We start from the raw sequence: 13,180 nt of genomic DNA, 5'->3' as shown, positions 1-13,180 counted from the left end.
CCTAGAAGTATAACCTTGATTACTACTGTTGTGTTATACAATCTCGACTATAGTTTCAATACGTGTTTGACCACTTTATAGGTAAAGGATTGGTCACTTTTTGCAATGTGCACGTCAAATCACACTGTCTCAGGTGTAAGTTTTCATGTAAGTTTGAAACTGTGCACACTATCATAATGAACGAAGTTGCTAAAGACGTGTTTTTGTTATCACTTTGTTTGAAAAGGTACCAAGGAAGTATAGGTGTGAGAGGATACTCACTCTCTTTGAAAAGGTGTAGAGCGGTCAGCAAATAGAACAGTGATTCCTAGGGCTACTCACTCTCTTTGAAAAGGTGTAGAGCGGTCAGCAAATAGCACAGTGATTCCTAGTGCGGTCAGCAAGTATAATGTACTACTCTACTTATGGAGGGCCATATCATCATCAAAACCATATTTATTGGACCTTTGAACTATATTAAACAAAATGACTATCTATAGGACGACACGGGGGGAGGGGCCTTTAGGGAGGGGGCTAGCTGCTCTCCAATCTTTTCGGTCATTTAAAAAAGGCCCTAGCAAATTTAACTTCCTTTCAAATGAGCCATTAAACATTTCCCTATGATGTTCTGGTCACCCGCTAGGCCTGTTGAAAAAAAAAACAGAAAAAATGGGAGACAGATCAGTGCTACCCCTCCAGGGAATATGGAGGGTCATATCATCATCAAAACCATATTTATTGGACCTGTGAACTATTTTAAACAAAATGACTATCTCAAAGTTTTTATAGGACAACATTGGGGGGAGGGGCCTTTAGGGAGGGGGGCTAATTGCTCTCCAATCTTTTCGGTCATTTAAAAAAGGCCCTAGCAAATTTAACGTCCTTTCAAATGAGCCATTAAACATTTCCCTATGATGTTCTGGTCACCCGCTAGGCCTGTTGAAAATAAAAAAGAAAAAAAGAAAAAAACGAGAGACAGATCAGTGCTACCCATGCAAAAAAGTGATTCTCCTTGTTGTTCAAGGAGGGGGACTCAAACGTGTTGGTTTCAATGGTGTACTTTTCATTTTGATCTGATGCCATTTTCGAGGGATTTCAGGCTTTTTTTCGAAATTACCATAAATTTCTTTTCGCAATAAACTTTTACTTTTAAGACGAACCGAAATAATAGTTACCATTCCTGAATCAGTGTCAGATGGTAATCTTTTTCACTAGGCAGTTCTTTTCAAAACGTGTTTTTTAACCTTTGGTTATAGGGGCTGTGGTTCGCTCTTTACTAGGTTGCAGCTACCGCTGCAACCATGATAGCACTAAAAAGATCAAACTTCTCTATATGCCATTTTGAGCCGCAAGATGGCGTATTATGACGTAGCAAATTGACTTTGATGTCGCATTATTTGTTTCATCAAACAATTCGTGGTTATCAAACGACTCGGCCCTGTAGTAGCTGAACCCCTCCCCCTAAATAATTGATAATAATTGAAATTTGCCTAATTTTCAGAAAAGACGGAAACACCCAAAAAGTCAAGTAATCCTAATGAAAACCACACCATCATATTCAGCATATCAGATAACCCTATTGTAGAGATAACCCACAGATAACCTACAAATACGTGTTTATTTTTTTTCCAAGGTTAATAGAAATTAAAATTTTCAGTGCTCTTTTTACGCAATCAAAAAGATCCGAGGGTGACTAGCACCAATCCCCTCCCCCGCAAATGCCTATTTTTCCCCAAAGACATCCAATCAAAACGTTGAGATAGCCATTTGATTCAGCATGTTAGAAAAGCCCAATAATTATAGCTCTGGGAATTATATGACCCTCCACAGCCCCCGGGGAAAGGGCGGAAGTTGTGGAAGTTACCCATTGTTTGCATATAGCGTTTCATTGGGAAATATACATAATTTTTTTCTCGGGAGGGGGGATGATTTTCTGTGGGATTTACTTTCCATGGGAGAAATTTTCTTGGGGAGGAAAGTTTTCAGAGGGAGTTGTACACGGGGAGAGGGGGTTTTTCCGGTAGGATTTGATAAACGGTCGGAAATTAAACGAAAAAAAAATATTAAAACTTAAAACGAAGAAAAATTATGCCGTACCTGAGGAGGCTACCCCCTCCTTAATCCCTCGCTCTCTACGCTACTGTTTGACTTTTGTCACAGTTCTTTAAGAACGACTCCTGATGCACAAGGGGTGTGGAATTCGAATAAGAAGTATTTTTGAAGAACTTTAAGACTTTACCGTAAAGAGCAAAGGATTGAGGTGGGGAGGGGGGGGGGTATCCCCCCTCACATACATAAAAATTCCTGGTAGTCTCAAGTTTTAATGTTGCTCCTTACTTTCAATTAGAGAATAAAGCTTTATTATTATTTAATTGTCATATTTGAATCCCATTCTTGTCGTTTTGCGTCGTTTCTGTAAAAAACAGCCGACATGTACCAACACGATGTTTCTATGGTTTTAGGCGTCTACCCCCCCCCCCCCCAAGAAAATACCCCCCGCGGAAAATACCCGACCCCGGAAAATGTCCCCCAGAAAAATATCTCCCAGGAAAATACCCCCCTTCCCCCAAATTAAAATACTCTCCCCCATGGAAAATACCCCGAAAGTGAAAAAGAGGAATTTACGTACCATAAGCATCTTAAAAATTTAGAAAAAAAACACGATTCAATTTTTTTTTTTTTTTTTTTTTTGGTAATACTTCCAAATTAATTTCTGCAATTGTTGGAAGTGGCAGGTGCCAAATCAAAAAAAAATAAGAAAAAAAAAAAAAAGTAAATATAGCCAAAAAATCATCAAAATTAAGCTAAAAACATACGGCACCAAAAAGTTTAAGAAGGTTTAGCTTTCCTTTGAAAGCATAGTTGGCTTTGGGAACAAACAAATTGTTATTGTTTAAGTTTTTACGGACAAAAGCGTTGTCAAATTCTACGAGTTAGTTTTTCTTATCCTCCAAGAGTAAAACTACCACAAATCACCCTTAATAAATATATGAAACCCAAAACGAACATAAATTACAATAGAGAACCTAGTCAAACTGGGGTACAAAAGAAACTTAAAAAAATGTGAAATTAATATCTACTCCCTTATGATTTCTGGGAATATTTCTGGTCTACGCTGTTGTTATGAAAGTAAAGAGTTATATTAAGCCCCAAAATGAAAACAATTTATTTCATGTAGGAGGGCGACTATCCTTTCCTCATCCAAATCTTCACCTAATGGTCGCAAAACCTTCGGAGTATGCTTAACGGATCAGAAATTGAGAGTTCTAGTCTTTTTTTTTTAAGTCCGAAATGATTCGAGACCAACCAGCCACATAGAGGTGGTATATTCCGAGGGGTATTTTTCAAGGGGGATTTCCCAAGCGGGGGTGTTTCCCACCGGAAGTTTTTTTCCGGGGGAGGGGTTATTTTCTGTGGAATGTATTTGTCGCGGAGTATTTTCCGGGGGGGGATAATTTTCCGGGGGGTAAACGGCGGCCACCACCATGGCACCGGTAGACATACAAGCTATATAACTCCCTTAAAAAATGGAATTTTTGCCATCAAGAAAACGCAAAACTATTCAAAATAATGAGGATTAGTTGAAAATAAAGAATATTAGTAGGGTTACCTTGGAAACACTTCCAAAAAAGGTAAAAAGTCACTTGAAATACCTGTTAAATAGAATATTTTTTGAGTTAGAGAATCTTAACTTATGCTACATTTGTCTTGGCGTAAACAAAAAATACTACCAAAAATTAATCATCTTTGGAATTTATTATGCAGTTTGTCATTGTTTGGTTTCAATTTTAGATGTTCAGAAAATAAACTGCTTAACGATGTCCTTACACGCAAATTTCCCACTCTAAATTCAAATGCAGATGCATGCCCCCCTTGAAAGATGTAGGTCTCTGGACCATGGACTAAAATTTGAGCCATCTTAAACGCAATACGTCTGGCTTTGACTTTTTCAAATTACTTTTGTATTTTTTTTTCAACATTTTTAATTTAGACACTATTATTCTCTATGAAAATTGCTTTGGTCTCGTCAAGAAAGAAAAATGTTGCAGCTAATATCATAGATATGACCCACCCCACACCCCACATATACAAAAAAAATTCTGTTCGTTTTTAATTTTAGCAAGGCTCTTTACTTTTTTTTAACATTATTTATAAACAGCAATTATAAGCAAAACTACTACGCTACGTTTGTATTATATTTTTTATTTGAGTATTTTGGTTTAGACAGTAATATTGTCTTTGAAAATAATTACTTTTGTCTCGACAAAAAAAAAATTCGGGTGGCCAGCTTCTAAAAAGTAAGCCACTATTATTCACTTACGGAATAATTTCTGTTTCCTTTTAAGTTTTAACATTGCTCCTCACTTGTTTTTTAGCAAACTTTTTTTGAAATGACAATTATGAGAACTACTACGCCACGTTTTATTGCGTGTGTGGGAGCTGTCCCGTTCCTACAGTTATTTTCAGGAGTCGGCGTTTCCCCTGAAAAATTCCCGCTGAAAGCTCCCCAAGAAAATCATCCTGTGGAAAATCTCCCCCTCAGCTTAAAATCCCCTCCAGATAATTACGGTCCTTAGGGAAAAGAAAAGGACCAGGTATCAAAAACAGCTCTAGGACATTGGCTGGTTGGTCTCCAATCACTTTCGACTTAAAAAAGGACTAAATTCTCAATTTTGAATCATTCTCCAAAGTTTCAATGACTATGAGGGGGAGGTTAGGAATAAGGAAAGGGCAGCCCCCCTCCTATACGGAATAAATTCTACTCATTGTTACTCTTTACTTTCATGATAACAGCGTAGACCAGAAATATTCGTGGGAATCAAGGCTGATTTAATGTTCATTTCTGCATCCACCTCCCCCTCCTCTCTTTAGAGCTAAAGTATATTTTGGTTCTATATCAAAGCTACGTATATAAATGAAACAAAACTTAAACTAAATTGTTATCTTTAAAACTAAAATTGAAAAATTAAAACAATCCCAAGTTGGTTGTTTTTATGATTTAATTTATAAAACTTTCCGAAAAAGAATTTTTCTAAACAAAAGTAAACGCCATATTAAACTTAAGATCAGAAGAAATAGAAACCTATAATGACTCAAACTCAAAACAACCAGAAATTACTATTAAAGAATAAATGAAACCTGAAACGAACTGAAATTAAATAAACAATCATAACAAAAAAGCATACAACAGGTACTAATATAAATGAATAAATAAATCTCAAAACGAGTAACGGTTAAAGTTTTAATGCTGGTCCGTAGTTTCAGTTGAAACCTTATTTTTTTTTTTATATAATTTCTATTCTCTTCTTATCTAGGGGAGATAAGACACCTCAACCCTTATTAAGAAGCTAAGCTAAGAAGCCGTACAAGAATTGAAGTAAAAAATAAGTTTAGAGAGAAATAAAAACATAGTTTCGTTTCTTTTTGTAAAAAAAAAAAATTAAAAAAGAAGAAAAGGATCTTTAATTCTTTGTTTTAAAGAATTAAATTTAGTCATACTTAAGAAAGTAGCTCAAGGCGAGTGGCTTCGGCAAAAAAGGTTATCTGAGCGGTCAGGTTTGTATATCGACATACTTGCGGAAAATTTTGCGAGCTCGACGGAAATGTGCCTTTAGGTTTAGGGATTCATTTGGCCTGTTCATAAATAAAAAGCCATTCGTTACTCAGAAATGAATGGAAATTTCAATAAAGATCGCTTCTTGTGTAGGTACGATAAATGGTAATTAAAACTAAGTTTGTTTTCATTTCAAAAATTTTGTCAAGAATTACCCGAATTCTCCCAGAGAACTTAGTGGCAAGGGGTTGGGGTTCAGGGGTGTAATTTGCAACGGGCAGAATCCTCCCCCCAGATCTCAGTTTTCCTCCAGACCCCTGTTGCCCCCCCCCTAGTCCCAGCAGAAATTTAGTTTCTCCAAAAATGTTGTCAAAATTAAGATAAACCTGCGTAATTCAAGCATCGACTGAAACATGTCATTTTTTTTTAGTACATCTTTGCCTTTTTTATTACTATACGGCTAGTTTTTTAGTTTTCTCTGTCATCTTCACTTGATTTGGCAAAATTGCCTCCAACTTTGAACCCCCCCCCCACCCTTCACAGGATTTTGACGAAATTACGCCATTCTTTGGGATATGAATTTAGAGATCTACTCAGAATGTCGTTGCAAACCATGAACTTGATGACCGCAATTCCCTTTTGAACCAAAATGCTTGACCAAATACCTTCCTGGGATATGCTTTAAAAAATGAGTGCATCACATTTACAAAACAGTGATTATATTTGAAAATGATCGTAAAGAAGGGAGAAAACCATAACTGAACAAAAAAACAACACACAAGCAGGAATCGAACACAAGACAATCTATTTCGAAGTCGAATGCTTTACTAACAGAACCACGCCTCGAATAATATGATTTGATATGTTAGTGGTTGTACCTTAATTGCGTAGCTTATTAAAGGGGCACGGAGGAGGAACGTACGAGATGTGTTCTTGCAAACCTCCAGACGCTCCAGTTACGGGTTTTAGACCATAATTATTAGAGTGATACCATTTTATACTTCCAAGCTTTTCTACTTAAAAAGTGACATCAAAAGTGTTGTTTTTAGTGCTATATCACACTTACGGATGGTAGAATTGATAAACATAACGTAGATATGAGCGATAGCTTTCAAATGATCCATTGAACGTCACTCTAAAAAGTTCTGGTAGCCCACTAGCCCCAGCTTTTCCACTTGACAAATGGCACCGAAAATGCCGTTTTTTGTGCTATTTGGCACTTACAGACGGCAAAACTGATTAAAAGCACGTAGATATGAACAATAGCATTCAAATCAGCCATTAAACATCTCTCTAAGAAGTTCTGGCAGCCCACTCGCCCCTAGCTTTTCCACTTGAGACATGGCATCAATAGTGGAAATTGTAGTGCCATTTGACACTTGCAGGAGTCGCAGGTGGTGGAATTTATAAAGAAAACGTAGATATTAGAATAGCTTTTATGTGAGCTATTAAACATCTGTCTACGATGTTTTTGTGGCCCGCTAACCCAACCCCTTGAAAAATGGAACAGAATTTGCTATTTTTGTGCCATATGGCTCTGGCAGACGGTGGAATTGATGAAAAACGCATAAATGTTAGAAACAGCTTTTTAATGAGCCATTAAGCACCTCTCTATGATGTTCTGGTAAACCACTAGCCCTAAAAAAAAGCAGAAAAAAAACGGGAGACAGATCAGTGCTACCCATACAAAAAAGTGATTTTCCTTGTTGTTCAAGGTTGGGGACTGTAATTTCCCTGATAAAGGTTTTCGACTAAGCTGATTCCAATGGTACACTTTTCATTTGAATCTGACCCCATTTTCGAGGGGTTTCAGGCTTTTTTCAAAATCACCATAAATTTCTTTTCGTAATAAACTTTTATTTTTAATACGAATACCATTTATACCATAGAATACCAATACCCTAGTTACCATTCCTGAATCAGTGTCAGATGACAATTTTTTTCACTAGGCAGTTTTTTTCTAAACACGTTTTTCAATTTTTGGTTACTATGTTTTTGGTTACTTTCGGTTACAACCCCCCAGGGCCCGGGGGCAGGCGTTATAAGTTATGCCCTGGGGGAATATATGGTTCTTATGAGTAGTAAGCGCCTAATGCATTGAAAATATACATGCACTTTCACAAGCCTGAGGCATGGATATGTGGGTATATTTTCAAGTAATTGGGTTACCAGGGTCATTTGCCTATTACAATGAACTCTACATGAGTTGGCAGACATGTTTTCTATTATGACATCGATTTTTTGTGTCAGTCGATTAGAGAAAGTTGGTGGTTAGTCCAATATAATAACTTGATTGGTCAGTTTTCTAAAAAAACTTGCCAAGCTATAATGTACTCAATTTAAAAAAAAAAAACCGTCGATATAATGCGAGAGGCTTACTCAATTTACATCTTAGAGTTAACTGGGTGATCTAATTGCGTAAGTACTAAAGGAACATTTGAAGGTGGAGAAAAAAAGGGGTAATTAGTGATTGGATAATTTTAAAAAGAAATGACTGAAAAGTGTTTTGGAGGAGATGGAATGAATGTGTACTCTATAATACACAAGTGATGATTTGCACAGTGTTGTCAATTTTAAATAGTTTAGAAATAAAAAAAATTAACAAGAAATGGCTGAAAAGTGTTTTGAGGGAGTTGAGTTGCACGAGGGTTCAGTTACATGCGGATTCAGTTACAAGGGAATTAGTTAAAAGGGGTCGAGTAGCACGGAGGTTCAGTTGTACAGGGTTTCAGTTATACAGGGGTTCAGGTACATGGGGGGTTCAGTTGTCAGGGGTTTTGGTTAGACAGGGGGACACTTCCATGGAGGGTTCAGTTATTTTTTCTGATTTTGTGTGTTTTCGCAAGAAAATAACTGGTCTTTTAGCAAACTTAGCCATAGCTACCTGAAACTCTGCATAAATATCTTCATTTTTAATCTAATTGCATAGGTACTAAAGGAACATTGAAATTTTTTTCTGATTTTGTGTGACTACCCGGCGCCCCAAATACTCCTGAGCCTCCATTATAATAATTTTTAAGGCTTTATTATATCTTTTCAGAACAAATTATTATTTTAGGCAATTATTTCGGTGAAACAGTTAGAGACATTGTAAGAGATGATTTTAGAAGAGGACTTGAGGGTGAAACTCTGTGTTTGTTATAATACATAAGTTCCATTTGAACAGTGTTGTGAGGTCCCCTCACCGCATCCCCAAAGGGCTCCGATCCCCCCCCCCCACCCCCAACGAACCCCCCCGGTCCTCAAAGGTTCTCAGGACCCCCAAAGTACCCCCCGCGCCCCAAAGCCTCCGGAGTCCCCCAATATAATACTTTTTAAGGGTTTATTATATCTTTTCAGAACAAATTATTATTTTAGGGAATTATTTCGGTGAAACAGTTAGAGACATTTTGAATGGTGATTTTAGAAGAGGATTTGAGGGTGAAACTCTGTGGTCCTTATAATACACAAGTTCCATTTGAACAGTGCTGTGAGGTCCCTTACAACAACCCCAAAGGGCTCCGATCCCCCCACACCAACCCCGTAATTTTTCTTAAATTCAGTTCTGATTTTTCTCAAAGAGATGAAAAATTTAAAGTTCTTACTATATTTTTTCAGAACAAATTATTATTTTAGGGAATTATTTCGGTGAAACAGTTAGAGACATTTTGAAAGATGATTTTAGAGGAGGATTTGAAGGTGAAACTCTGTGGTCGTTATAATACACAAGTTCCATTTGAACGGTTTTGTGAGGTTCCTTACCACAACCACAAAGGGCTCCGATCCCCCCACCCCCACCCCGAAGGAAGCCCCCGGACAGCAAAGGTTCTCTGGACCCCCAAAGGACCCCCGGCGCCCCGATGCCTCCTGAGTCCCCCATTATAATACTTTTTAAGGCTTTATTACATCTTTTCAGAACAAATTATTATTTCTGAACTTTCTGAGGGAGGAGGGGGTAACTATTTAGTTTAAAAATTAGTTTACGAGAAGAAAAATGCTTCACTACAGATAAGGCTATTGTGTTTTTTTTCTGAAATTTCTGAGGGAGGTGAGTGGGGGTTACTATTTAGTTTAAAAATTAGTTTACGGGTAGAAAAATGCTTCACTACAGATGAGGCTATTGTGTTTTTCTGAACATGTGTGTTTTTTTTCCGAACTTTCTGAGGGAGGAGGGGGTAACTATTTAGTTTAAAAATTAGTTTACGAGGTGCAAAATGCTTAACAAAAGATAAGGCTATTGTGTTTTTCTGAACTTTCTGAGAGAGGTTGGGGGTAACTTTTTATTTAAAAAATTAGTTTAAGAGTAGAAAAATGCTTCACTACAGATAAGGCTGTTGTGTTTTTCTGAACTTTCTGAGGGGGGGGAGGGGGTAAGTATTTAGTTTAAGAAATTAGTTTACGAGTAGAAAAATGCTTCACTACAAATAAGGCTATTGTGTTTTTCTGAACTTTCTGAGAGAGGTGGGGGGTAACTTTTTAGTTTAAAAAATTATTTTACGAGTAGAAAAATGTTTCTCTACAGATAAGGCTATTGTGTTTTTCTGAACTTTCTGAGGGGGGAGGGGGTAACTATTTAGTTTAAAAAATTAGTTTACGAGTAGAAAAATGTTTCTCTACAGATAAGGCTATTGTGTTTTTCTGAAATTTCTGAGGGGGGAGGGCGATGGTAACTATTTAGTTTAAGAAATTAGTTTACGAGTAGAAACATTTGAACAGTGCTGTGAGGTCCCTTACCACAACCCCAAAGGGCTCTGATCCCCCCACACCAACCCCGAAGGAAGCCCCCGGTCCTCAAAGGTTCTCTAGGCTCCCAAAGGGGCCCCGGCGCCCCAAAGACTCCTGAGCCTCCATTATAATACTTTTTAAGGCTTTATTATATCTTTTAAGAACAAATTATTATTTTAGGGAATTATTTCGGTGAAACAGGCCCTCATAGGTGTTTGTTGTCTGAAACCTACCAAAGGGGCCCCCGGCGCCCCAAATACTCCTGAGCTTCCATTATAATACTTTTTAAGGGTTTATTATATCTTTTCAGAACAAATTATTATTTTAGGGAATTATTTCGGTGAAACAGGCCCTCATAGGTGTTTGTTGTTTGAAACCTATAGTTTGGGATGAATAGTTTGCTATTTCAAGCTTATCTGAGCTAAGGTTTCTTAGTATTTCATAGGTGTGTGTTGTCTTAAACTTATGATTTGAGGTATGCAATTTGCTATTTCGGACTTTTTATAAGCAGATTTCTTTGTCTTTCATAAGTGCGTATTGTCTAAAACCTATGATTTGGGATGTTTGGGTTGGTATTTTTTTACTTTTCTTAGCTGGATTTCTTAGCCTTTCATAGGTTTGTGTTGACTGAAAACTATGATTGGGGATTGACTAGTTTGCTTTTTTGGACTTTTCTGAGTTAGATTTCTTAGCATTTCATAGCTGTGTGCTTTCAGAAAATTATGATTTGGGAGGTGTAGTTTGCTTTTTGGACTTTTCAGAGCTAGGATTCTTAGTCCCTCATAGATGTTTGTTGTCTGAAACTTCTAGTTTGGGATGAGTAGTTGGATATTTCAGACTTTTCTGAGCTAAGGTTTCTTAGTATTTCGTAGGTGAAGCTTCCACGTCAATTTTAAGTTCACCAAGACATAAAAAATTTAAAGTTCAGTTCTAATTTTTCCATAGAAGATAAGAAAAGTTATACTATTATTGTGATTATTTTCTATGAAGATAGAAAGTTTCACTTTAATTCTAAATTTTCTTAAATTCAGTTCCGACTTTTCTCAAAGAGATGAAAAAATTCAAAGTTCAATTCAAAATTTTCTCAACGAAGTCAAGGAAAGTTCAAGTTCCCTACTAAATTTTACCAAAAAACACAATTCAATTCTAATTTATCCAGAGAAAATAAAAATCTTCCACTTAAGTTCTTTATTTCACAAAGACATAAAGAAATTTAAAGTTCAATTCTAAATTTTTCAGTGGAAGAAAGAAAAATTAAGACCAGACTTGTGAATATTTTCACGGAAGATAAAAAGTTCTAGTTCAATTTTAAATTTTCTCAATGAAGTGAAGAAAAGTTCAAGTTCCCTACTGAATTTTACCAAAGAACTTCGAACTAGCAAGTTTTCTAGCAAAGATACCAAATTTCTTCATAGAAGTAACATTTTTTGAGTGTGATAACAACTTTTCTGTCAGAAGTAGCAAGTTTTGCATAACAAAGTTTTTATGTGTGTGTGTAAGTTTTTGTGTGTGTGTCAATTTTTGTGTGTGTGTGTGTAAGTTGGTGTTGTGTTGTATGTGTTTTTGTTTGTGTAAGTTTTTGTGTGTGTGTGTGTGTAAGTTTTTGTGTATGTGTGTGTGTGTGTGTGCGTGTAAGTTTTTATGTGTGTGTGTGTGTAAGTTTCTGTGTGTGTGTGTGTGTGTGTGTGTGTGTGATTTTTGACCATAAACTCTAGTTTCCTATAAGAAAATTATTGAAAATACAATTCTATCGTTCAAATGTGAAACTTAGTTCCATTCTCTGGTTCAAATGCAGGGAAACCCGTATGGGTGAGTTGAAATAAAAAAAATTTAACAAGAAATGACTGAAACGTGTTTTGGGGGAGATGGCTTGATTGGCAGAAGGATGTATTCGTGAAGTTATAGTGGAGGGCGACAAAGTCTTCAAAGTCAAGGCTATAGGAAAAAAAAGTTCTGGATATTTTTGTAAGTTTGTAGTTTACGCACTAATATCATATCAGTAATGATTCGAGGATGTTTCCCCATTTATCGATAATCAGGCAATTTTCTCAAGCTCTTGGTCAGAATTAGAGGCTGTTTCCAAAGAATTAGAATAAGAAAAAATTGTCAGGTGTGGGACTCGAACCCACGACCCCATATGGGGACCAGATCTTAAGTCTAGCGCCTTAACCACTCGGCCAACCTGACTTGTAAACAATTCTTGATCATATTCATATTGTAATTCAGTTTCATTGGTAAAGTTCAGAATTGAGCTAACTTTTTCTCTTCTCTAAGAAAATTCAGAACCTCGTCTAAATTAACCTTAAAAAAAAATGAAATAAAGCTATGGCGACTTTGCATATTTTATTCAACATATCCGACAAAGCACTGGAGGGGTGCATTCCTGTCGACTTTTGGAGGATGTTTCTTCATTTTTCGATAATCAGGCAATTTTCCCAAGCTCTTTTCTCAAGGTCATAGCTTTTGAGTGACAACACTAACATCAAAACTTAAACGGTCAGAAATAGAGGCTGTTTCCAAAGATTTAGAATAAGAAAAAATTGTCAGGTGTGGGACTCGAACCCACGACCCCATATGGAGACCAGATCCTAAGTTTAGCGCCTTAACCACTCGGCCAACCTGACTTGTAAACAATTCTTGATCATATTCATATTGTAATTCAGTTTCATTGGTAAAGTTCAGAATTGAGCTAACTTTTTTCTCTTCTTTAAGAAACAACAAACAGACAGAAACAGAGTCATAATGACTCTGAGAGTCACTATGTGTTTTACACAAACAGAGTCATAGTGATTGAGATATCCGAAAAGTTGGGTTAATCTAGGTTCACTTAGAGTGGCACGACCTAAGTACCTAGATAACCAATTTTGATATGTTCATATGACTCTGTTTGTGTGTCATGTCAAGAGTGGCGCGCCACTCTAAGTGAACCTAGATTAACCCAAC

General features: G+C 36.7%; 1 protein-coding gene and 1 non-coding gene across 2 annotated transcripts in view; one reads left to right on the top strand and one right to left on the bottom strand.

Moving 5' to 3' along the window:
* The window catches only part of eag (potassium voltage-gated channel protein ether a go-go), a 525,138-nt gene that overhangs the window by 496,795 nt on the left and 15,163 nt on the right, over positions 1–13,180 (top strand). The window lies entirely within an intron of this gene.
* On the bottom strand, positions 12,342–12,424 carry TRNAL-UAA (transfer RNA leucine (anticodon UAA)). Its single transcript has one exon. It is a non-coding gene; the product is annotated as a tRNA-Leu (tRNA).

Source organism: Artemia sp. Qi Xiang Cuo, chromosome 7, assembly GCF_049724085.1.
Source record: "Artemia sp. Qi Xiang Cuo chromosome 7, ASM4972408v1, whole genome shotgun sequence".
Lineage (NCBI taxonomy): Eukaryota > Metazoa > Arthropoda > Branchiopoda > Anostraca > Artemiidae > Artemia > Artemia sp. Qi Xiang Cuo.
Note: the sequence above shows the minus strand (reverse complement) of the source record. Positions and strands in the feature narration are given on the sequence as shown.